This window comes from Schistosoma mansoni, chromosome 4 (assembly GCF_000237925.1).
Source record: "Schistosoma mansoni strain Puerto Rico chromosome 4, complete genome".
Taxonomy (NCBI): domain Eukaryota; kingdom Metazoa; phylum Platyhelminthes; class Trematoda; order Strigeidida; family Schistosomatidae; genus Schistosoma; species Schistosoma mansoni.
In genome coordinates, this window is record NC_031498.1 from 13,816,365 (window position 1) to 13,841,946 (window position 25,582).

Consider the following 25,582-nt stretch of genomic DNA (forward strand, 5'->3'; position numbering starts at 1 on the left):
TTAGAAACGTCTAGAAAGTGAAAAGTCACATATCGCATTTCTGACTGAATGATTACCTATACTACTACTATGTTTGGTAGCGTTCCGGAAATTTCCGGAAGCCCAAGGCCATCTAAAATTCTAAAAAACCCTAGGTTTTCTGTACATAAACGAACCTTTGGAGTAAAGCGTTCTCTTCCATATTTCACACTTTTCCTCTAGTGTTCAGGTTGCTATGTAGATTTAACCTGGAAGTTACTAGACAGCTTAAAAAAACCGAATCTAGCATTCAATTAGAAGACTTACCAGTAATGTATATTCAAATCTGGTTGTGATTAAAATTGGTAGATTAATAATTAAAATAAATATAATTCATTGTATGATCGTATGTATAGTACAGTTCAGCTATTTACTTATGTAATTACAAAGTTAATAAAAGTATTCCTATACATGTATAATGCTAATATCTTTATGTTGAAAAGCTTCAATAAAAAAGTGATAATAAATAATAAAATCTAATCAGAAGGGGTTTTGTGAAGATTTCAGTATTTTCATAATTGAAAGCATGAGTCAATTGAAGCTGAACCATCAAGGAAAACCTGGAAGCACTGGACGGCCGTTTCGTCCTATTGTAGGACGCCAGGTTTTCCTTGGTGGTCTAACTTTCATTGACTCATGCTTCCAACCATGAGAATAAAATCTAGCCTGATTGATTTAGGAAAAGGACGTTTTCAAGTTATCAATGAGAATATTTACTGATGACGTTAAGTAACTGCGAAATAAGTTTTTTTTTATCTATTTATAGTGAGATTTCTTAATTTTTTTCCCACTTCATTATTAACCCAAATTTTACAAGTGTGAATGATAGTTACTAAGGGTAACCAACATAGTTCAATGAATGTTTGTCAGTGAAATTATATCACTTGATGTTTACATATAAAATATATTAATAATAAGTAGTTACACTCAAATAGATAAGGAATGTTAATAAGATTTAAACATTATACCATTATTATCAACAGGAAATTTGTAATAACTCTTTTTACCTGGTAAATTAATAGACAAGATAGTTACAATCAAAGAAATTAAACAGTGAGCTGACGATAAAAATGGGAAAAATTCCTTGTCTCAACACCTGAACTTTTAAATTTTTAAATAGCTCACCGGTTATATTATCAACTTTATATAGAAATTATAAAATCTTTTGAAAATGTTTCATTTTTAAAAAGTTACACTACATTTAACTTTGATTAAACATGTTGAAAATATTATGAAAATGATTATCTGACATTGAGAACATAGAAGATTTCCTTCTGATATGCTGATGATGTTGTTCAGAAGAACGATGACAGCTCCACGACTAAACTATCCAGTTCAGAGAATAAAACTTTATCAAAATCCTCCACCTTAGTTACAACTCTTCTTTACCATCTCAGTAGATTCTCCTTCTTACTTAAGTTATGTCAAGTATATTTATCATGCTAGATTCTTATCGAATTTAGGTATCTGTTTACTTTTGTTAATCACATGAAAGTATGTTTTAGTTAGGAAGTTAGTAAATTAATAAATGGAAACAATGAACAAAAATCAGGTTGTAATAAATGAACTATAAAATGTAGAACGTTAAAGAAAAAATCAGAGGTTTGAGAAAATTCTATTCTCTGGGTAATCTTACGGTTTTAATTTCGATTTAATGTGGGACTATGAGTTAGCATCTATATTAAATCATATAAGACAGCGAAACAATTATTAAGTAATTCCTTCTTTTCAATAGTTTCTCAGAATAATATTGATTGCTAATGCAAATTATCATCCTATTCTCAGTATGAGATTATGGAGGTGGGTGAATTTCACTGAAATTATAAACTAACCTAAGTTAGAGCAATAATTAAAACCTGAAAACTTTTAGATTGATTCATGATTTCAGTAAAATATTATTTTGTTATCAGAAGGGGTTTTGTGCAGATTTCATTATTTTCATAGTTGAAAACGTGAGTCAACTGAAGTTTGACCACCAAGGAAAACCTGGAAGCACTGGACAATAACACCACTGGATGCCGGCTCAGTGGTCTATCGGTTAAGTGCTCTAGTGCGAGACTGATAGGTCCTGTGTTCGAATCTCGCGAGGCGAGATCGTGGATGTGCACTGTTGAGGAGTCCCACAATAGGGCAAAACGGCCGTTCAGTGCTTCCAGGTTTTTCTTGGTGGTCTAGGTTCAATTGACTCATGCTTTCAACTATGAAGGTATTATTTTATTGTTAAATCTATAACTGTTAGTCAGCGATATAATTTCAGTAGCTTTATTGATAACTTATTTAATATTTTGAAGCCAATGGGTAAAATTGTCTGTATGATAATAAATATTTATATATTTTTTCGATTAGAAAGTTTGATAGGTCATAAAAATGTTTTGCTGGAAGAAATTATATTCCTATACCACTACAACACAGTAAGTATTCGTAATTTACTTTTTTCCATAATTATATCAAAAAACATATGAACTAACCATTCTATTGAATTCTTCTGATAATCATATACATATCAGATTAGTTTAAATTGAAGTCAATAAAAATGTGTACTTTCTAAATAGTTTGTTATTAAAGACTTTAAAAATAATTTCATGTACATTTGAAATAAAGTAATATTTATGAACATAATGGTTTATCTCATATATGTATATTTGCGAACTGCCAGTAGCTCGATTACATCATGATATAGTATACATTTAGCTCCCAGTTTAATAATAATAATTCAACGCTTCACATTTTAATCATAAAAGCAGTAAACTACTACTCACTGAAGACAATGGTGGGTGTTTCGCTCAATTTCGTGGATTAGTTGATGTTACACATTAACACCATTAGATACCAGCTCAGTGGTCTAGAGGTTATGCATTCGCACGCGAGACCGATAGATCCTGGGTCGGAATCTCGCGAAGCGGGATCATGGATGCGCACTGCTGAGAAGTATCAGGATAGGATGAAACGGCCGTCTCATGCTTACAGGTTTCTCATTGTGGTCTAGCTTCAACTGACTGATGAACTCAACTATAAAATTACTAAAATCTCCACAAAACCCTTTCTGAAAATAAAGAGTGATCTTTCCAATATAGTCTGAAAATGCAAATGTTTGCATTTGGAAAGTATTCTTTATGGTTTATTTATATACAAACACATAACAGTAATAATATGTTCATTGACTGATACGTACACTGTTCTTTGTTATATTGTCATATGGACATATATTTTTACAGATGTTTAAGAATAAACTTAACATATTGTTATAAATTATTAAAAAAATCGACTTAAAATGAATTCAATTTGTCTGAAATTACTTTTAAATATTAAATGTAAACATACCCATTTCTATAAGTATTGTGTACAACTAGCTATTGTTAACCATATTGTAGTGAACGAGAACACAAGTTGGAACAATCAAATATATTTGAACATAAAACTACAGAATCTTTTAGTAAAATCTGAGAACCATACAGTAAATACTTCATTTGCAAAATATCAGTCAATTGTCTCAGACTACATTGTTCCTTCATTTCCACACCAATCATTCTCTGTTCTCGTTCTCTTTTCTTTGATCTTCTTAACCTTCTGTCTCCAGGTATTTCACTTTCAATTGATGATATACACTACTTATATCTATCGACATCAGTAGCACACACCACAATATGAGTATTTTTAATGATCATTCTCGTATTATTCATAATTGAATTTTTAATAAATTCGTGTTTAGATGATTTATTTTTAAAATATTATATCATGAGATAATGAAGTTTTCTTCAGTTTTGATATCCAAATTTATGTTTGGATTCAAAGAAATGCTACTAAAACTGAAACAGTGTAGCTAAAAATTAATACTCTTAGAAGAATAGTGATTGGTGATAGTATAGAATACAAAAACAAATGATTCTTTGATTGTATATAATGCTCTCTGTAATCAAGGATGACCGCTAATGATACATTTGTATATTGTATTTTAGCGGACTATTAAAAGATAAATTAGTTTTTTTAATATAGTATAACTGCTTTTTATGGAAATTTGAATTCGGAATGTTGACAGTGTATCTCAATTCGATTAGCTGACAGTTCTCTTTAGTACGATAAGCTTTACAAAGTGCGAAATGTCAATTCACATATATATTTCTAGCAAACAAAGAGAATAATTAATTTTCACATGATGCAACTTAATATTTGATCATGAATTTTCTTATTTAGCCTTGAGTTATAGTTTTTTGCAAATATTCATGATATTACCGATTGGCTTGAGTTGAACTGAGTGTAGAAAAAGATTTAACTGGGAATCAAACGATTAAAAGTAGAATGTTTCTATCATAAGCTCACAGCTATAAATACGGAAAAACTAACTCATATATATGATTTAATATTTCATTTATCATCCCAAATAATTTAATTTTTAAACAAAGATGGATAGTGGCTAGCAATGGAATCCAACACGCGCGTTTCGTCCTATTTGGGACTCGTCAGCCGGATGTACTAGCATGTCAGAGTTGATGCTCACTCCAGGACTCGAATTCAGTACATTTCACTTCAAACGCCATCGCGTTATCTACTCAGTATGCACAGTTTGCATATATGCCAATTAGAGACTGATCAGTTGCAGTCCTAAACATCAATGGGAAGATTCAAACAAACAATACTAAGTGAATTTAATTTAATTTTTAGTTTAAAATGGGATTGTTCATTATATAATCGTTTTACTTCACATCAAATTTTTTAGAGTTTCTCTGATTCATTTTAAACGCAGCAATTTCGTTATTTGTTTTTTGAAGAACAAAATGACTTAATTGATTTTTTTCATAAATTTCTAACGAAACAAAGTGAGATGTTATTTCTCTTGCTAAATCTACTATCTTTTACAAAGGTAATTTTTTGAACGATACTATACAAACTGAAGTTGTTTTCTGTTAGAAAACACACATAATTCTACATCCCTTTGAGATAAACGAAACAAACAATGAAAATCTTGCCTAATTCACAAAGAAAAGTCAAGGTTCATAATGCTAAATAGTACATTTCAGATATTTGAATACACGATTTGTTAGCCTTACACTAAAAACGTAGATTAACGTTTGAAATTTTCAGTTATTTAGAAAGGAATATAAATAAGTTTACAAAAATGAACGGCCTCGAGATAAAAAGATCGGTGTCTATCGTTTTATAATAATGAAAAAACGTGACAGTCTTACTATTTGTTTGTTTGATGTTTCGCCTGTTAAAGTTAACAGAATAATTGTTCCAATGTTGATTTCGGTATTCATCTTGAGTATATTAGTACATTTTGAAATAAAGATTTGGAAAACTTAGAAGACGATAGTACATTATATATTATAGTTCGGAATATTCACCTGGTGTTGTTGACTTGTATCTTCCCAAGGTTATTTAGGACTTCACAAGATGCACATATGCCAACAGGAGACTGATCAATTGCAATCCTAAACAACAATGGAAAGATACAAGTAAACAACACTAAGAGAATTTCAACTTCACCCCATTGCACATGCAGATGGCTATCAGGACTGAGTAGCTAATGGATAACGTGATGGCGTTTGAAGCGAACGGTACTGGGTTCGAGTCATGGAGTGAACATCAACTCTCAGATGCAGGTACATACAGATGACGTCTGAAATAGGAAGAAACGCGCTTCCTGGATTCCACTGCTAGCCACTATCTATCTTTGCTTAATTCAGAATATACCAAATAAATTACTTTGATACATGAACTTTAAAAAATTATCATATCAGGAATAGTGTATATATATATATATATTTTAAATCGACTCCCCTTGATAACTAACCTGTTGATTGCTCTTTAACACAATACAGCTGAATAAAATAATTTTCAATCCATATTGTATGCAAAAAATAAAACTAGTGTAACTGTTATTAGCATATATATGTATTTGTATATCATTCCGATTACTTGTATATATTATTGGTAACTCCTCTTAAAACTATTCTATTCCGTCTATGATACTCTCATGTAACAAGATCAAGTTGTCATAATATTTTTCTCCTTAACATATTTCTATATATTACTATTCAGAAAATTGTTTATTTTATAAATTCATGCTTACAATAATCCTATAACATTATTGCCATTATTAAAACAAATAAGCCTATTCAAGAAAATTTTCTTATATTATAGTCTAATATGCTTATTATATTCAATATCATTCTGGAATTAATTTTATAATCATAAATAAACATTAAATCATACATTATTGAATGAATTTTAGATAAAATATATGCTTTTTGGATTCACTTAGTATTGTTTTGTTTGAATCTTCCCATTGATGTTTGGGACTGCAACTGGTCAGTCTCTTATTGGCATATGTGCATACTGTGCGGATTGCCTCGATATAGCCTTATTTCACAAGCATTGTAAGCAAAGATGGATAGTGGCTGGCAGTGGAATCCAGGACGCGCGTTTCGTCCTATTTGGGACTCGTCAGCTGGATATACCCGCATCTCAGAGTTGATGTTCACTCCATGACTCGAAGCCAGTACCTTTCGCTTCAAACGCAATCGCGTTATCCACTCGGCCACTGAGTCCTGATATGCTTTTTAGTATTGTATAAGTAAATTCTAATATATAAACTTTTAATATCAGAAGGAGTTTTGTGGAGATTTTAGTAATTTCAATAGTTGAGATCATGAGTCAATCTAAGCTAGACAACCAATGAAAAGCTGAAAGGACTGGACGTCCGTTTCGTCCCATTATGAGACTACTCAAAAGTGCACATCCACGATCCCACACACGAGACACGAATCCAGGAACCTCAGTCTCGCACGCGGACGCTTCACCTCTAAACCACTAAGCCAATATCCAACAGTGTAAATGTCTCATTTCAATCGATCCATGATCTTACCCAATCCTTCATACAATGTCTCACACTCGACACGGATTAGATTCTACTAGTTATGGTTTCTCACTCGAATTGTAGGAAATTCATTTTGAAGCTAGTCACTAATGAGCATATAATTATTATCAGGGTTTCTCATTAATTAAAATCGTATCATATTCTGTTTTTCATAGTTAATATCAAACTGTATATATCAGCAAATATTGAATTGAGTGAATTAGACAAAAAAAGATAATTTAATTATTAAGTATTGATTAGACTACTTTTAGCTTTTATATTTGACAATGAAATTATATAATTATCAAAATAATATATCCATAAAACTTAATCACATTATAGTACATAAATGTTAGACAAATATGCATAAGGTTTTTTATGTTTTTTTATGATAAGTTATGCATTTCGTTTGTAGTCCTGTCGAATAATTTACCATTAATTTTTTTTACCCATCCCAAACTGAATAATTTTTCTCTATTTTAGTTTTATTACTGATATAAAATAAAATGAGGTTGAAAAAAAATCCTACAGAAAACAATCCTATTGATCTTCCAAATATATAATAATGACTAGTATAATGTTACTTTCTGAGAAATTGAATGACATTAAAAGTAAACTGGTGATTTGTATGCTAAAAGAGCATATGATGAATATCTATTGTTGCTTTTTTGACGTCGTAATCTTACTATTGTTTAATGGACGTTTGTTGTTTACTTACTTACTTACTCACTTACGCCTGTTACTCCCAATGGAGCATAGGTCGCCGATCAGCATTCACAAACACACTCTGTCCTCGGCCTTCCATCCCAGCTCTATCCAACTTTTGTTCATTCTTCTCATGCCTGTCTCCATTTCTCGGCGTAATGTGTTCTTTGGTCTTCCTCTTCTCCTTTGACCTTCAGAATTCCATGTGAGGGCTTGCCTAGTGACGCAGTTGTGTGATTTCCTCAATGTGTGTCCTACCCACATTCAGCGCTTCTTCCTGATTTCTTCCTCCGCTCGAATCTGGTTTGTTCTCTCCCACAGTAGAGTGGTGCTGATAATGTCTGGCCAACGGATCCGAAGTATTTTGCGTAGACAACTGTTGATAAACACCTGTATCTTCTGGATGATGGCATTCGTAGTTCTCCAGGTTTCCTCCCTCACACAGTAGATTTGTCTTGACATTTGTATTGAAAATTCTGACGTTGGTGTTGGTTGAAAGTTGTTTTGAGTTCCAGATGTTCTTCAGTTGTAAATATGCCCCTCATTTGTTGTTTAGATTCTATAAAATAAATCTATATTCAATTTTTATATTCATAAAAATATAGTTTGATTTATTTTACCATAAACATAGGTCAACAGATAAATTTCATTTTATCAAGTTATTGTTATGTTGAATATTTTTTTTGAAATGGCATTTCTTTGGAAAATCTACCAATAAATCTTATTGCATCAAGTTATAAATAATAATATTGTATAGATAGTCTGTTTTCTGTTAGACGTTTAGTAGGAAATTAATGAAATTCCCGATCTTAACTATTCTATAGTTTACAATACCAACTTACCTTAAACTACTTCAGTAACCTAAAGGTTGAGAGATAATAGTGAGGCCTACAGATCCTTGGTACAATCCCCACAAGGGTCTTAGATATGTACTGAGGAACAATCCTATATTAAGATCAAAAAGCTGTTTAATGCTACCTGGTTTTCAATAACTGTCATTCAATGATATAAACTGTAATATTCAATAATCTCTAAAAATTATCTATACACAAATTTTCGTTTGATTCGTAAAATAAATCTACAGACTTCTGTAATCTATATGTATTGATGGGACTAGATTAACACTGTGGTCTTTGATTACATTAAATAATTTGTCCAGAATACTCTCAAACATGAAAGTGCGCATTATTAAGTGAGAAAAGGCTACACTGTCATTTGTTGGCATAGTAGCAAAATGGAAAGTTAATGAGTATTTGATATATTTTGTTTCAGCATTTGTCTGCGTTTTCATTTATTCTTAGCATTCTTTTGAAATAAAGAAATAAGAAATATAGCCTAGAACACATCTTTATCAAAGTTAAGTGCAATGATTCCATCGATTTAACTATAATGCCGCGATTTAAACTTAAAACCTACTTAAATTCACTTGGTATTGTTTGGCTGAATCTTCCTGTTAATGTTTAGGACTGCAATTGATCATTCTCTTATTGGCATATGTGCATACTGTGCGTATTGTCTCGATATAGCCTTAATTCTCATGCATTCTAAGCAAAGATGGATAGCGGCTAGCGGTGGAATCCAGGACGTGCATTTCGTCCTATTTCGGACTCGTAAGCTGGTTGTACTTGCATCTCAGTATGCACATATGCCATAAGAGACTGATCAATTGCAACCCTAAACAAAAATGGGAAGATACAAGTAAACAACACCAAGAAAATTTCAAATTCACCTCATTGCACAAGCAGATGGCTGTCAGGACTGAGTAGCTAAGTGGATAACACGATAGAGTTTGAAGAGAACGGTACTAGGTTCGAGGCCCAGAGTGAATATCAATTCTGGGATGCAGGCACATCTAGCTGATGAGTCCCAAGTAGGAGGAAAAGCGTGCCCTGGATTCCACTGCTAGCCATTATCCATCTTTGCTTATTACCCATTTTTTTTTACAAGTTATTGAACACAGTTTCCATAGTTGATTCAGACACTGATTTCTCATTCGATCTTAATTATTAATTTTAATTATTTTTTCCAGCACGTGTATGTTTAATATACACATATTCAAAAGCCATTTTTTCATTAAATATTCACTATCTACCAGTATCTCTATTCAACCCACTTACTTACTTCAGGAACATCTATTAGTTGTTGGATATTTTGATAATAAAAAAAAGAAGAGAGAGTATATAAGGTAAATTTTTAATTGAATTATAATGAGTACTTTGCCAAATGATTGGTTTTTATCCTTTTTATATCATAATAAATGTATTTAACTTAAAGTATAGTGAATAGATGAGGTGTTATAAGTAAACTTACATTCCCGTATAATTTTATGCTTTATGAACAAAACAATTTAATTTTAATAATCAATGAAGTGAAAACATCATATTACACTTAAAATACTACTTAATAATGAATTATCTAGCTAATTTCTTTAAAGTACAAAATCATCTAATATTTCTTAGTGTTTAGAGTAGAATTTTTTTATTTTACAGATGGATAACTTTTGAAATTTTTTAGATACAAAGTTGAAAATCTTAGTAATACTGTGGTGTAGGCTACTTATATCTACATAAATAGTATATATCATGGGTCAGAAATAGAATATCTGGCAGCAGAAGATTGAGAAAATCGAGAAGAGAGGAATAGAAACAGATAGCAACTGGTGTAGAAATCCATTAACAATGGAGCCTGAGACTATTCAGATGGATGTACCTGAATCCCAGAGTTGATGTTCACTTCGGGTCTTGAACCCAGTACCATTCATTTCAAATGCCATCGCGTTATCCACTTATCTACTGAGTCCAGACAGACACTAGCTTGAGCAATGTAGTGAAGTTTAATTCATTTTTATATTGCTTGTTCGAATATTTCCACTGATGTTTTGGACTGCAATTGATCAGTCTCTTAGTGGCATATGTGCATCCTGTGCGGATTGTCTTGATATTGGCTTAAGTCATAATCATTATAACAAGAGATGGATTAATTAAAAGTTGCTAAAATATTTGGAAAGTAATATGTTCGTCGAAAAAATCTGAAGCCTAAGCAACAACGTGAAAGACTGCCCATAGCACCGAAGTTGAATCTCTTCATGAACATTCAGTTTAAAGGAGACACGCCGACAGAAATTCTGAAAACCGAACTTTCGAGATGTTTAAGATAAAAATTCTATTTGGCTGAACCTCGTATCATTTTTTCTAATCGGGCTGTGATTCGTAGTTGTATGAAGGATAAACCTTTGCTCTGGATCAAATCAATATATATCTATAAGCTTACTTGTTCATGTGAAACAAGTTATGTTAGCCTCACGAAGAGGGCTCCTTTGCCAAGCATCTCTGAACATTACCCTGTCTGACTTTCTTAAGGTTCACAAAAGTCAATCAAAAGCTCAATCTTGGGACATCTAGTTATTTTTGATCAGTTTGCTTCACCAGAAGCTCCCTTTAAAATCATACATACACTCAGAGAAGTCGGTTCAAGATGAATGAAAATGAAAAAAAGCTTATTTACAGAAGACGCTATTGCTATCTGTTATATACTAGGAAAAAGTAAGTACTGATAACTTACGGGACCTCTTATTAGACTATTAATCTATTTATATTCCTATGGTATAACTATTCAGTAACTGGATTATCTATGTCTATATTCATCTTATTACTAGCTTCATTTTGACCTATTGATTATTACTATATGATTTACTGTCCCTATGTTATGCTCAGTTTTATTGATTATTGTCTCCCACGCTTACAGCCTCATTTGGCCTGGTTTTGTACAAATATTATTTTCTATTTTATGGTATGGTGTGGTCTGCCTGTCTGGTATATAGATAAAATATGTTTGAAATAAACGATTCGCATTACAGCAGCTGCTATTGGTGTTTTGGACTCAAGTGGACGGGTTAGGCGGATAAGGACGCTAGATTACTCATACTAATCGAACGTCATTGTCACAGTGTGAAGGTCATAGAAGGCGTATTCTATTGGTGGATAATTTACGCGAATTACGTCCTTGTTAAATTCGTAAGGTCATAACGAATAAGCGACGACCTTGGTCAAGTCATAACAATTGGCTACAGCCTAGGTCAAAAACATAACACTATCCACCAGTCGAAGCATAACCTTCGCGTACAAAAACATTATGCTCGATCCATATTTCTTCGATGGTATTAACCTCCCTTTCTATCTTCCATTATTTTTTATACAGATTAAATTAAAATTCCTCAATTATCACTCGCTCCGTTTTCTTGCTGAGGGATAACATTAAGTTATTCGTATTGAAAAAGTGTCTATACAATAATCGAATTAATTTTATATTGGGAGCAGTCTTAATTTATATTTTAAATACCCCATGTTTTTAAAAATTCATTTTTAGTTTGAAAATATGTTAATAATGAAAGCTACATTTACTAAGTGATATAAGCTTTTTTTGATATTATCTACCGTTAGGTCATCATATGGCTTTTGATTAAATATGTATTAAGTATGAATGTAAAGTATTGGGAAAGTATGGATAAGATAGATGTTTATTATGTTTTTATCTTAAAACTTTCGCATTATCAAAATCTACTGAATATTCTTTTTTTTTAAAGGTCAATAAAGCTCATCGTAATTCAGGTATAGGTTGGATAAAAAATTCACTGAAAACAAATCTGACCACATAGTTAATGTTTAACTTTTTAATTTACTTTCTTTTTTCTTAAGAGATGTTTCCTACTATAAATATTTGTCAGATATGTATACGTGTCATTTAGTTTTATACAAGTATACACTACATGCATACCCGGAATACATAGGTTGATCCGACCTTCAGATCCTAAAGCATACACATGAACCTTCGTTCATCCAGCACGAGTGATACAATTTTTCAATCCGTTATTAAGATAGAGTAGTGGATTAGATTGACCTCCAGTGATTGCTCTTGCCAGTTCTCGCATTCCCACCACTCCTGAGGTACCGTGTGGATATGATTTGGATACTGCTCTACAGAACTGATATACTTTTTTTATACTTGACAATGAATTCTTTTTGCTCTATCATCGATAACAATTAACTGTTACGTGCTATTTTACAAGGATAAATGCTCTTTTTAATTTCCTATTTTTTAGGGTACTGTTAGTGATTATTTATAGTAATATTTTTATTCCCAAGTTTTATACAAGAAAATTAGTATTTGCTTAATCCTCTTATAGATATACTGAATGTAATATTTTGACTTGACCTTACTCTACAGTCCGAATAATTGAGTTTCGGTATTAAAGAAATGCATAATTAATTTGATATTACTAACAAAATTGAGTTTGAAATTTATCACCTCTTAATTTTATTTTTAACACAAATATAACAATCATATCTAAAATATAATTAATTCATTCTTATCACCACTAAAAGAAAAACGGTGATAAATAGTAACACTAAGAGTTATAGATATATATTATCAGAAGGGGTTTTGTGGATATTATAATAATTTTAATAGTTGAGATCATGAATCAATTGAAGCTAGACCACCATGGAAAACCTGGAAGCACTCGATGGACGTTTCGTCCTGTTGTGGGACTCCTCAGCACTGTGTATTCACGATCCCGCTTCGCGAGATTCAAACCCAGGACCTAACAGTTTCGCGCGCGAGTGCTTAACCTCTATACCAATAAGCCGGCAACTAACGGTGTTTATGTCTAACTTCAACCAATTCACGAAATTGAGCGACACATCCACCAATGTCTTCAGTGAATTACTATTTCACAAAAGACCTGGTTGAACTCCACTGGATCGGTTGAAGTTAGACATTAACACCGTTGGATTCCGGCTCAGTGGTATAGAGGTTAAGTGCTCGCGCTTATATATATATATATATATATATATATATATATATATATATATATATATATACAACTATATATGTATCACCAACTTTAGATGATTTAATATCATTGCAAAAAATCTATCCAACTAAAATCAAGTATAAATATTATGAGTGAAAACTGAATGTTTTTCTTTGTTACTAGGTTCACTGATTTTTATGTGAATGTAAGAATAAGCTGGCATGATGTAGATTTATAAAAAAACATTTTTATGGCATAATTAATTTTAATTTAAGTAAAACACTCGAGTATATTAAAAATTAATTGCTTAAACCCGGTGATTTACTAATGTCCTTAATGATCTATAAACTTCTAGCTAAAGATGTTGATCAATGTGAGGGTTTATAAATATTGTTAAATATCAGTAAAATCACAAAATAATCCCAATTTAAGATGGTGGTTGGAGGTGGTCAACAAGAAACCCTGGACCCGGGTTTCGTGCTACTTGGCACTCGTCAGCAAGGTGTACCTGTAATCTTGAGCGAACTGGTGCTCCCTGACGGGTTCGATCCCGTGCCACTCAGCTTCACAGACGTTACCACTGAGCTATTCGGGTCGCGACTGACCTGCTGTAGGACTGAGATGTAATCACAATTGATTGATCACTGGGTGGTCAAGTCCTTCTTAGTGCTGATCGAATGCGATCGATCCCAATTTAGTTCATCATTGAAAATCAAGAAGCACTAGACGAAATTTTTATTCTAATACGGGACCTTCCAAGGATTAAACCTAAGGTGTTCAGATCCCGCGGCGAGTCCACAACCTATGTTAAATACAGTACTTGGTAGAAAATATAATTAAGACAATATATACAAAATTACCACTCCAGCAAATATTTCTTAAAAATGAAATTAGGATAACTCTAAAAAGTTGATTAGTGTATCTAATGCAAAAACCCTATATCTGAGGGAACGTTTAGAAATATACGAAAAATCCTAAGGTATATCAAACTTTTGTCAGTACATTTTTACCATGTCTGGTACATGAAAACTGACGTGTAAATGTATTCAATTCGTTGATGAAAAGAGAGTTCTTTTGATTTGCTGTAAGTTAATTAAATCTGGTTTCAAGTTTCACTTCAATTCATAAATAATTCCATTTACCATTACTTGTCAATAATTAAGATCATAATAATTCACTTAGTATTGTTTGTTTGAATCTTCCCATTGGTGTTTGGGACTGCAACTGGTCAGTCTCTAATTGGCATATGTGCATACTGTGCGTATTGCCTCAATATAGCATAAATTCACAAGCATTGTAAGCAAAGATCGATTCCCAGAGTGAACATCAACTCTGAGATGCAGGTACATCCAGCTGACGAGTCCCAAATAGGACGAAACGCGCGTTCTGGATTCCACTGCCACCCATTATCCATCTTTGCTTATAAGATCATAATAGTTTAGTAATAATTAAGCCAAAAATCAATTACTTTTCAAAATATATGTTATTCACTTTTTAAAAATTCTATAGAGGAAAATTCAGATAAACCTTTTAAACGTTCATTTGAAAAGGAACTAAACAATGAAATATGCTGCAATGTACATTTTAATAACTTAATTCAGTTGCTAAGTTTTAAGAGTTGGTAAAGCAAGGGCAGCATTCCTATAGTTGGAGAACATATGGAACTCAAAACAACTGTCAACCAATATCAAACTCTAAATCTTGAATAGGAATGTCAAGACAGTTCAATTGTACGGAGTTGAAATTTGGAGGACTACCACGACCATCATCAAAAGGCTAAACAATCCTCTACACAAGATACTCAATGTTCGTTGACCGTATACCATCAACAACAGCCTTCTGTAGGAGGGAACAAACCAGCTTCGAGCTGACGAGGAAATATGGAAAAGATACTAGAGGTGGATAGGACATACATTATGGAAATCATGACTGTATTACAAAGCAAACCCTAACTTGGAATGCTGAAGAGTAGAGGAGAAGAGAAAGACGAAGGAAGACAGTGGAAATCGTAGGCAGACATCAGAAGAATAAAATAGCACTTGACATGATCTGAAAGGAGAATCCAGGATAAAGTTGTTTAGAGAACCCCGGTCGGTGGCCTATGCTCCCCCATGAGGGTTAACACACGTAACGTAGTAACTGCTTATTCCGAATATATAAAAATTGATGTTACATATGAATGGAGTATGTTTTCGGCTTATGAAACGACGTTAAACTGGTTTTATTAAATTTGAATAACAATTTGACTAGGAATTTACTAGAAATAACGTAGCAATTACTTTTTCGAAGAAAATGAGATGGCCTGATGACAATTTGTAAATCGGTTAAGTTAGTGTTTGAACTATACTTTCTTTGTTTTTAAGAGCTTAATAATAACTGTTTATAGTCTTGGCAGCTTAATCTCCTTATATGACGATTTGAACGAGAAAATAAACAGTAAAATCTTGAACTGAATGTTCAATAAGCACAAAATTTAGTTATGTGTTAAGGTAATATTATAAATAGTGTTTAGATATAAGCAGTTGTGTCCCGGTTATGGTATTGAGACTGTTAATAAGACTGAAAGCTTTTACGTGAGTTAGAACTACATTTTCAGTTCATATTATCCAACTACATTAGTCTCATTTTTTTTGATAACTTTGTTGTCTTTCCAATCATTTAGAAGCCTATTCTATCCCTAGACGTTCAATTTTCGATATTGCATCCCTTAATACACGATTAGGAAGGCCTTTTAGCAAACCTTTGATTTCGTTTTTTATCAATCTATTGATTAACAAAAATCAATTAATATGCTTTTATACATTTTGACAACAAAAAAAACATGATATAATTGGTACCAGATAACATCAAAGTAATTTTACATTAAAATAATTTATTCGATATACCAAGTTGTAGAACGGAAGATATACGTAGTAAAGAGTTACTTTGATGAGAACATTTCCTATTCAGTAATAAGCTTTTACTTTTAAAAGCTCATCTTACCACTATTTATTTTTCATCAAAACGAATGTTTTAGTGTGATATTCTCATTTCTTATTCATATGAATCTTAATCTTATATGACTAGCCAGTTACTATATGAGGAAAGTTCAATTCGTAAATGAATGTATTGTAACTTGAAACTTGTTTTGATGTGAGTAGAATTAAACTCAATTTGACAAAAGTTTTGTTAACAGCCGTGTATATTATACATAAATAATCAAATGATTACCACCTATTCGTTCAGCTAGAAAATAAACACAAATAATGTCTTGTCATCAAATTGCTTATTAAATTCACTTGGTATTGTTTTGCTTGTATCATCCCATTGTTGTTTAGGTCTGCAATTGATCAGTCTCTTATCGGCATATGTACATACTGTACGTATTGCCTCAATATTCCCTTGACTTACAAGCATTATAAGCAAAGATAGGTAGCGGCTATCAGTGGAATCCAGGAAGTGCGTTTTATCTTATTTGGGACTTGTCAGATAGATGTACCTGCATCTCTGAGTTGATGTTCACTCTAGGACTCGAACTCAGTACCGTTCTCTTCAAACGCCATCGCGTTATCAACTTAGCTACTGAGTGCTGATAGCCGTTTGAAGTGGAAACCTGCATCCTAGATTCCACTGCTCGCCATCATCCATTTTTGCTTAAAATTACTTATTGTTTTTTTTACATTATTTTAGTTTTGTTTACTCAAACATTTTCCATTGTTTTGAAAATATAATGTTTGAGTTGTGTGATGTAATTTGATTAAAATTGCTTTGAATCTTTGGAAAATAATTATCTTATTCCTATCCTTAATTTAATTTTTTATTATAAATAAACAAAATAGTTACACTCAGCTTAAACGTATGATGGAAAGAAAATGTGATTTGATCTAATAAAACTAAATATAAAATAACGAAACGGTGTTTACTCAATAGTAAAGAACATTTTGATGGGATAATAGGTTTAGATTACTTAGATTACAAATAGTAGTATATCACCAGAGTTCTTTTATACATTATTTATTTACAGGTTTAGTTTGATCTAAAAGATAGTTTATCATACAAACGTCATAGAATCCCCTTATTAGAATTCATATAAGAACATCAGTCTTTATTGAGTTCAGTGACTTTACCGTATTTTGTTTTAAAATGAATTGCATAAGTGATTACAGTTTTAGTTTTAAAGATAATTTTGTTACTAAATAAGGTAATAATTTTTGCGACCTTGTCATGGCTTCAGAGATCGACTATTATGGATGAGTTCCCATTCTGAATGTCTTACAATTTCAGAACTACATATCCTCTTTCGAATCTTGAAAAGTTCTTATAACTTGTTAAAGAAATGTATACAATCTAGTTTTCTGGTTCTTTTATAATATATTCTCCTTCTTTACCGACTGTTTTCTGAGGGGCTGAAATTTCTTAAGGTCACTTAAGATTCGTTCAAAGGTCGTCCATAAATTATAGTCTCGGCGTTAGAAATGTAACTCGCTGAATGTCAACGCCATTGTTTGCAGTTTGAGCTTTGGTTACAATTTGTTAAATAAACGGCCGAAGAGTCTCGTCTGAATTTTTTCTGGTCTTTTATTTTATTTATTTATTATTTTTTTTATTATTATTAGCTTTATTCAATATTATATTATTATATTATACAATATGGAATTCCCAGCACAAAGTACTTCAACAAGTTTCCGTTTCTTACTTCTTCGTCCTTCCTGACGATAAATATTGAGTGATCGCCGGTTAGAAGTTAGCAGCCCAGTCAATCGACATCTCGATAATGTACATTCTTCTCGCTGCATATTGCCAGCAACCACGATATCTCTAATTAGGCCTTCTATAACCTTTACAGCGAAAGGTCTTACACTTTTCAGAAACGCACCTGAATAGGTTGTGCGATTAGTAGGCATAATGATGTATTAAAACAAACGAAATTAGATAACTTGTTGAAATATGTAGATGACAGGAACAGGTAGCCCAGATGTTTAAACAGGCCGCCAATGTTTAATACAACAGTCTTATCATTCTTTATGAAATTTCCTACTGGTTACCTATGCTGCTTAGCCAAAGTCTTTATTTAAACGTGTTAAAGGATCAAAATGTATGAGATTTCAGAGAACATAAATATTTCTGACTTATTGTATTGGAAACATCGTGTAGTAATTATAATTCAAAAGATTTAAAAAATCCTGGATACACATTAACTCTGTAAGGTCAAACTAATTAAATTGGAATCTGAAATCAATAATGATAAAAAAGGAACAGCTAGTTAATCTGTATTACTATAACCTTAAAATCAAAATCTATATAACTAGGTTAGATTTATTATTATTAGGACCTGTTCTCGGAAGTATAAAGGAAGTTATATACTGAAGTTCAATGTACTCTAGTCTTTTTAAAAAAAAATGTGTATAAAAGTACAGTCTATACGCCTAAACCCTATAACCATATGAATATTTTAATTTCTCAAAAGTTTACAAACCTTTTAATAGATTGTAATAAATATGAGTATAATCTTAAAAGTGTTTGAAATGATCTAAAAATGTCTTTTTTTTAAAAAAATAATTCAACAAATCAAACAGTTTGTTCTCACCTTATACCTACCCTGATAATATAAGCTTATTATCCAGAGTGATTAGGTTCCACATTATTTTTATTATTATTATCCTTGTCTGTTCTTACCTCAACTCCGCCTGTAGCTCTTCTAAAGTTACTGCCGGTCTGAAGCCCGGGTAAAGGAGGAGGGTTGGCATGGGGTTAGCGACCCCATCCCGTAGAAAAACTAACTCGTTAAAAAGTAAGTAAGTAATTCTTGCCCCCCATTTCCAGTCTAGTTGACCTTTTATTTTTATATATAAATGTTCTTAACAAGTATATGTATGATAAGATTGTATTGCGCTTATCCTATCATCACATAGTTCTGATCATCTTTGTGTTCTTATTACACTATTGAAATCAACAATAATTATGGTTAATAAAGATAAGTGAAAATTGAAAATTAAATTCTAAAAGAATCAGTAATAATATTTTGTTTTCCATAATTCTTATCAGTAAAACATGGATCAGTTTTAAAATTTGGTTTCGTGTTTGTTTGTTTTATTTTTTTTAATGATAAACTGTGACTCAGTTGATTTAACAATGAATCTTTATTCGTATAATTTAATGACAATAACCTGGTCAAAATAAGATAAAATTTATTTTCTGTACACGAAAACAGATATTATATTTTTAAAAAATCAAATTGTGTACATAACTATAGAAATTCATTCAGTATTGTTTGTTTGAAGTCGCACAAGCAAGTGGCTATCAGGACTCAGTGGCCGAGTGGATAACGCGATGGCGTTTGAAGCGAGGGTACTGGGTTCGAGTCCCAGAGTGGACATCAACTCTGAGATGCAGGTACATCCAGCTGACGAGTCCCAAATAGGACGAAAGGCGCGTCCTGGATTCCACTGTTAGCCACTATCCATCTCTGCTTACCATAACTATAGAAAGTTACTTCTTTTGTTTTTTTGCGAAATATGGTGGTTTGATTGAAGTTGGACATTAAAACCATCAGATGCCAACTCAATACTTTAAAATTTGCTGGATTCGATTTCCGAGTGAGAGGTCGAGCATTGCCAAGGAGTCCAAAACTAAGAAGATACGGCAGTTCAATTCTTCCAGGTTATCTGTAGGGGTCTTACATTGATTGGTTCATGATTTCAGTGAAAAAAATGTATTGTTAAATAAAGGAGCTTGAGTTAGAGACAATAAGTGTCTTTTTTCATTCTCACAAATTAATTTTTAAAATAATATAATTGTTAGCTTTCACAGTCGGAATTATGTAAACGCTATGAAAATCACTTGCCGTTGTTGAAAAAAGGTAAAATAACTGAGACTTCTATTTGTTACAGTCACCCTAATAGTGAGGGTTCTAGTTTATCAATTTTGCCAATACTCTTTATCTATAATGATCGGCCGATTATCATTTCTATATTTACATGAGCTCACAATAAATTAACTGCATATAGTTTTACAAACCTCGCTTCATGAGTTCTTTAGTGGTTTATAGTAACTTCACAACGTAAACCTCCGTTTTTACATGACGAAAATGTGAGTTTATGTATTTTTAACATAAAGTTGCGATACTTACTTTTTCCGTTAATTGACTGATGTGCACGCTCAGTGCGATATTCATACTTGGTATCACCGAGTATCACAAATGATAGACAATAAGCGTAATAGGCTGAGAAATTCATTAAAATTTAAGATTACTTCATCTCTTTCACGTATGATGACTGCAGAAACAAATATTTAAATTTACAGTTCTATAGTTCGCTAGCATTATAAAAAGAGATGAGTGGTGGTTAGCTGAGGAATTCAGGACGTGCGTTTCATCCTATTTCGAACTCATCGGCTGGACTCACATCCCAGAATCGGTCAGTCGGGGACTCGAACCCAGTGTCGTTCACTTCAGTCGCACCAACTCTGAGATGCTGGTATATCCGAGGGACGAGTCTCGAATGAGACGAAACGCCCACCTTGTATTTCCCTATTAGTCATCATTCATCTTCTCTAATAATGCTTGTGAATTACTGACAATTTCGAGACAATACTCAAAGGACGTACAAATGCCAAAGGAGAATGATCATTTACAGTCACAGACATCAGTGAGAAAAGTCAAACAATCAACGTAAATGAATTTATAGTTCTTTGTCGAAATCTTGAAACCTATAATTTAATCTACAAATATTCTTCGAGTCTTTATTTTTAACTAACCAAGACTCCTATATTTAAATGTCTTAAATATTAAAAATTCTAGTTATTTGTTAAATTCCAATTAATTCAACTTAAAGTCATTAAAAAGTTTGTTTTGTTTATCATTAAATTTACTTCTAAGTTGTCAAAAAGCCTTACGACAACGTAACTAATTAGAAATTTTAATTTTTGCTTAGGTTTTTCGATGTAAAAAACGGTGGGAAGATATAAGTTAGGTGGAGGAAATTTGGTTGTAATTTATAAACTACCTTAACTAAGCTAATCGTTAGAATGTCATCCTCCTAAAAATGTAAATATATATGTCGTAGTTTTCATGACGGAGTGATAGTTAAAAAGCTGGTGAAAACCAGAGGGCACACAATAGCTTCATCATTCTAGTACGGCACTTCTTTGTAATGTAGATTTTCAACCGCACCGGAGGTTAAACCTTGGACCCTCAGATCTTACTGCAAGGGCTTAATCTTTATATTGCTGAGCTACCATCCGGTGATTTATATACTTAATTTTGACACATCTGGATATATATATAATACTATATTATATATTGCTGCGAATGTTTAACTAATGCTCAATTGTAAAAACTTATTCAGTCCAAATATTTATTTCGTAACAAAGATATTTGTCTGAAACAACCAAAATTGCCATTAGATTTTGCTTATAATTTATAAAAGTACTTCATTCTAACTGACAGTACAAAAGTATTTATCCATTAACCGAAATTTACAATCCATTAACCATTTAGTTTTGCACAGAATGACTATTCTTATAGAAAATCCTATTAATAGTACTCTATTAGTTATGATTAGTCTTCATACAACAGAGTTATCAAGTGAAAGTAAAAATATGTTCAATGTTGTTAGTTATTTCGATTATTTAGTAAATATTCATTAATGCCATCCATATAAAAAGTGAAATCATGGTTGTGTCAATTATTTATACTGGTATCTAGGTCCCCCGTTTGATGTTTTGCACAAATATCAATTTTTAATTAGACAGTTGTTGCGTAAGAAAGAAATGAATGCTTGTAGCTCAGGTGGATGATTTCAATGGGCTTTCGTTCTCTGATCAGGATGGTCCAGTAGTGAACCCTTCACTGTCCTTCTCGACAATATCGTCAACATAAACTTCAACTAAAAGTGAGCTATTCGAATTTCTTTACCTATGACTGACTGTTTGTTCCGTTTATGTTAGTCTTGATTGGTTGTTGTTGATCTTTGTCCTACTATTGTATACAAGTTCATTTCGATTGTTTGTGTAGACGATTATGGACACACCTTCGTGTGGAAAATGTTTGATATCCTCAACAGAAAGAACACAAAGATCAGAGAATTTCGGAGAACAGGGACCCAGGTTAATCACCAACCGATAAACGTAAAGAAACCAACCTAATTTATGACCAGTTAGAAAATTCATTAATAACTGTATTAGAAATCAGGCTGAAGGGGATAATGGTCAAAAAATATTTCGACAATTATAGGACAAGAATCAACAACAACAACCAATCAAGATTAAGGTAAACAGAACAAACAGTCAGTCATAGGTAAAGAAATTCGAATAGCCCACTTTTAGTTGAAGTTTATGTTGATGATATTGTCGAGAAGGACAATGAAGGGTTCATGATTAAATCACCTAGCTTATAGAACTATACTACTATAAAAATAAATTAGGAACAAAAGATTTTGCACTAAAAGTCGGTTTATCTGACTTTGATTACTTTGTAAGCATTGAAGTTTATAACAGACTCTTAATCACTGGGCTTGATAATCTACCGATACTAATAAGTGAGACTTATTTAAAAGACCTGGAAACTTAGCAATTTAGCAAACTGTAATAGCCTTTGATGGCATGGTTTCTCGTAATCTGTATGTATAGCAAATTATCTGATGATTGGTTGGAAAACTAATTTGTGTGGTTTTCAACACCAGTAAAACGAATTTAGCCAGAACACCCAACTCGATGTCACCTTTCAACAACAGACCTCCCAAAATGGGATCTTCTATCCACGCTCCGCAACGATGTACGAAAAACAGCACCCTCCCTGCTTCCTGGTTGGTAGCGACACCGAACGTGTTAAACGAGGACACAGGCTGTGACAACCAAATGTACTTTAATAAAGCGATAGAGAACATCTTGGTAAAATCTAAGAACCATACAGCAATAATTCATTTTCAAAATACTCATCAGTTGTCTCAGAGTTTATTGTTCCTTCATTTCCATACCAATCACTCTCTACTTTTGTTCTCTTCTCTTCGAACCCCTCAACCTTCTGCCGCCAGGCATTCCACTCTCGATTGGTGATACACACTTCTTATATCTATCGATGTCAGTAGCACACGCCACAATAGTAACAGACAATAAAAACTTGTAATTGTACTGACTTACGTTTTATAGTTTGAACCAAGGGCTTTAAATTTTTTTTGAAATTTCGCTCACCACTTATTACAAATGAGAACATTTTTGAGTTAGTCAGCCTAGTCATTTTAATTTACCCTTTAAAACTCTATCACTTGATCGTTAATATGCAATAATTTATTCGTGTTTGATAATGAAATGTTGAAAATGGAAGTATTTATTATTGCAAAAGAGCGAATTAATGACAAACTTTAAATTGTACCTAGAAGGTTTCAGTCGTTTTGGTAATTTTCGTACACTTAAGCTAGTTATGATCAAGGAAATAAAATAACAACCCCGTTATTTGGAAGTACAAATTAGTAACGTGCACTTTTATGCAAAATTATTAGTGAAACTTTGCCTTTTTCACGACTACTCTTCTCCCCTTTTATCTTTGATGTTAGTAATGTCTTATAGAACGTCATAAAATATCATGCAAATAAGCTTACTTTTACGCTATATTACTAAGTTCTATGTTTCCTTTCTTTAAATGGAATATATTGATTATTGAAAGGAATAATATGCATTAATATAACTATCTGGACCTATGATATTTCATAAATGATTCTGAATATTTAATATTACAATTCGGCAACTAAATCTGCTTAACTTTACTCAGCTTTAGCAACCAAATATGAATAACTCGTTACAAAGAGAAACAACCTTTGATACTGTAAGACCGGTCAAAACTTGACAGATTTCAAGTTCAATGGTACTCAATATGAATACAAATGAATTCATGAAATATCTAAAAAAAAATTAAAGACAAAAGTATCAAGCACAAATCTATTTTAAATTGTTTATCTAAAACCAAGAAATCTCTGCGTTTTAAGAAGGTTGCCTGAGAATGTCCTTATTTAGGTCACTGTAAAACGTGCGAAATCAAACTGTATTTATATTTTTTCTAACAATGAAAGTAAATAATATTAAAATTCTGAAACAGCCAAAATTGACAAAACGCAATATATTCACAACGAGACAATCAGCTGATCTCTCTTTTTATTACGTGAGGTTTATGTAGACTGTACTGACAAAAAAATGTAGAAAATCTGTAACATAAACACCTTCAATATAGGGAAGAAAAACAGTTCAGTATTGTTGAACGTCTTGATTTTTTAACCAAACAATCGGAAATTTTTTGAGTATAAATACGTGCAAATTGTCGCCATTGTGTTGTATCTTTCAATATTCGATGGACAAAATCTTATTAAGGTTGAAAATTTATTTAATAAATCTGGATATGTATTCAAGCTACATTTATAAAAAAACAATGATATGCCTATGATTAATTAGAATGTATGACTTATGATCCGATACACAGTGACAAATGCAGGTGAAGACTGCTAGTGTAGCAGTAGTAGGCCTCAAATTACAGAAAAAAGCATGATCCTCAAATACAATACATTGAGCAATAACCAACCCATATTTGATGGAGCAGTTCTGGAAAGAGTAAAAACATTAACGTACTTGAGCGTTATCGATGATAAACAAGGAGAGTCTGATGCAGATTTCAAGGTGAGGATTGGCAAAGTAAGGGCAGCATTCTTACAATTGATGAACATATGGGACCCATAACAACTGCCAGCCAAGGGTAAAGTCAGAATCTTCAATACGAACGTGAAGATACTTCTAGTGTACGGAGTTGAAATTTGGAGGACTACTACAACCATCATCAAAAGGCTACAAATATTTATAAACAATTCTCTACACAAGATAATCAATGCCCATTGACCGTATACCATCAACAACAACCTACTGTGGAAGAGAACAAACCAAATTTTAACTGAAGAGGAAATATGGTGAAGACACTAGAGTTGGATATGAAATACATTGTGGGAATCATCAGACTGCATTACGAAGCAAACCCTAACTTGTAATCCTGAAGAGTAGAGGAAAAGAGAAAGATGAAGGAAGACAGTGAGTTGGAAATTGTAGGAAGACATCAAAAGAATAAAATAGTACTTGGAGTGACTTGAAAGGGGAATCCAGGATAGAGTTGTCTACAGAACACCAGTCGGTGGCCTGTGCTTCTTAAGGAGAGGTAACAGTTGTACATATGCATTCAA

The 25,582-nt window shown here is 32.3% G+C and overlaps 1 non-coding gene across 1 annotated transcript; it reads left to right on the forward strand.

The window, feature by feature from the left end:
• The first annotated feature begins 19,675 nt into the window (after positions 1 to 19,675).
• Smp_tRNA_00231_Pseudo_TTG.1.1 lies at positions 19,676 to 19,746 on the forward strand. The gene has a single exon. It is a non-coding gene (tRNA).
• Positions 19,747 to 25,582: the final 5,836 nt, after the last annotated feature.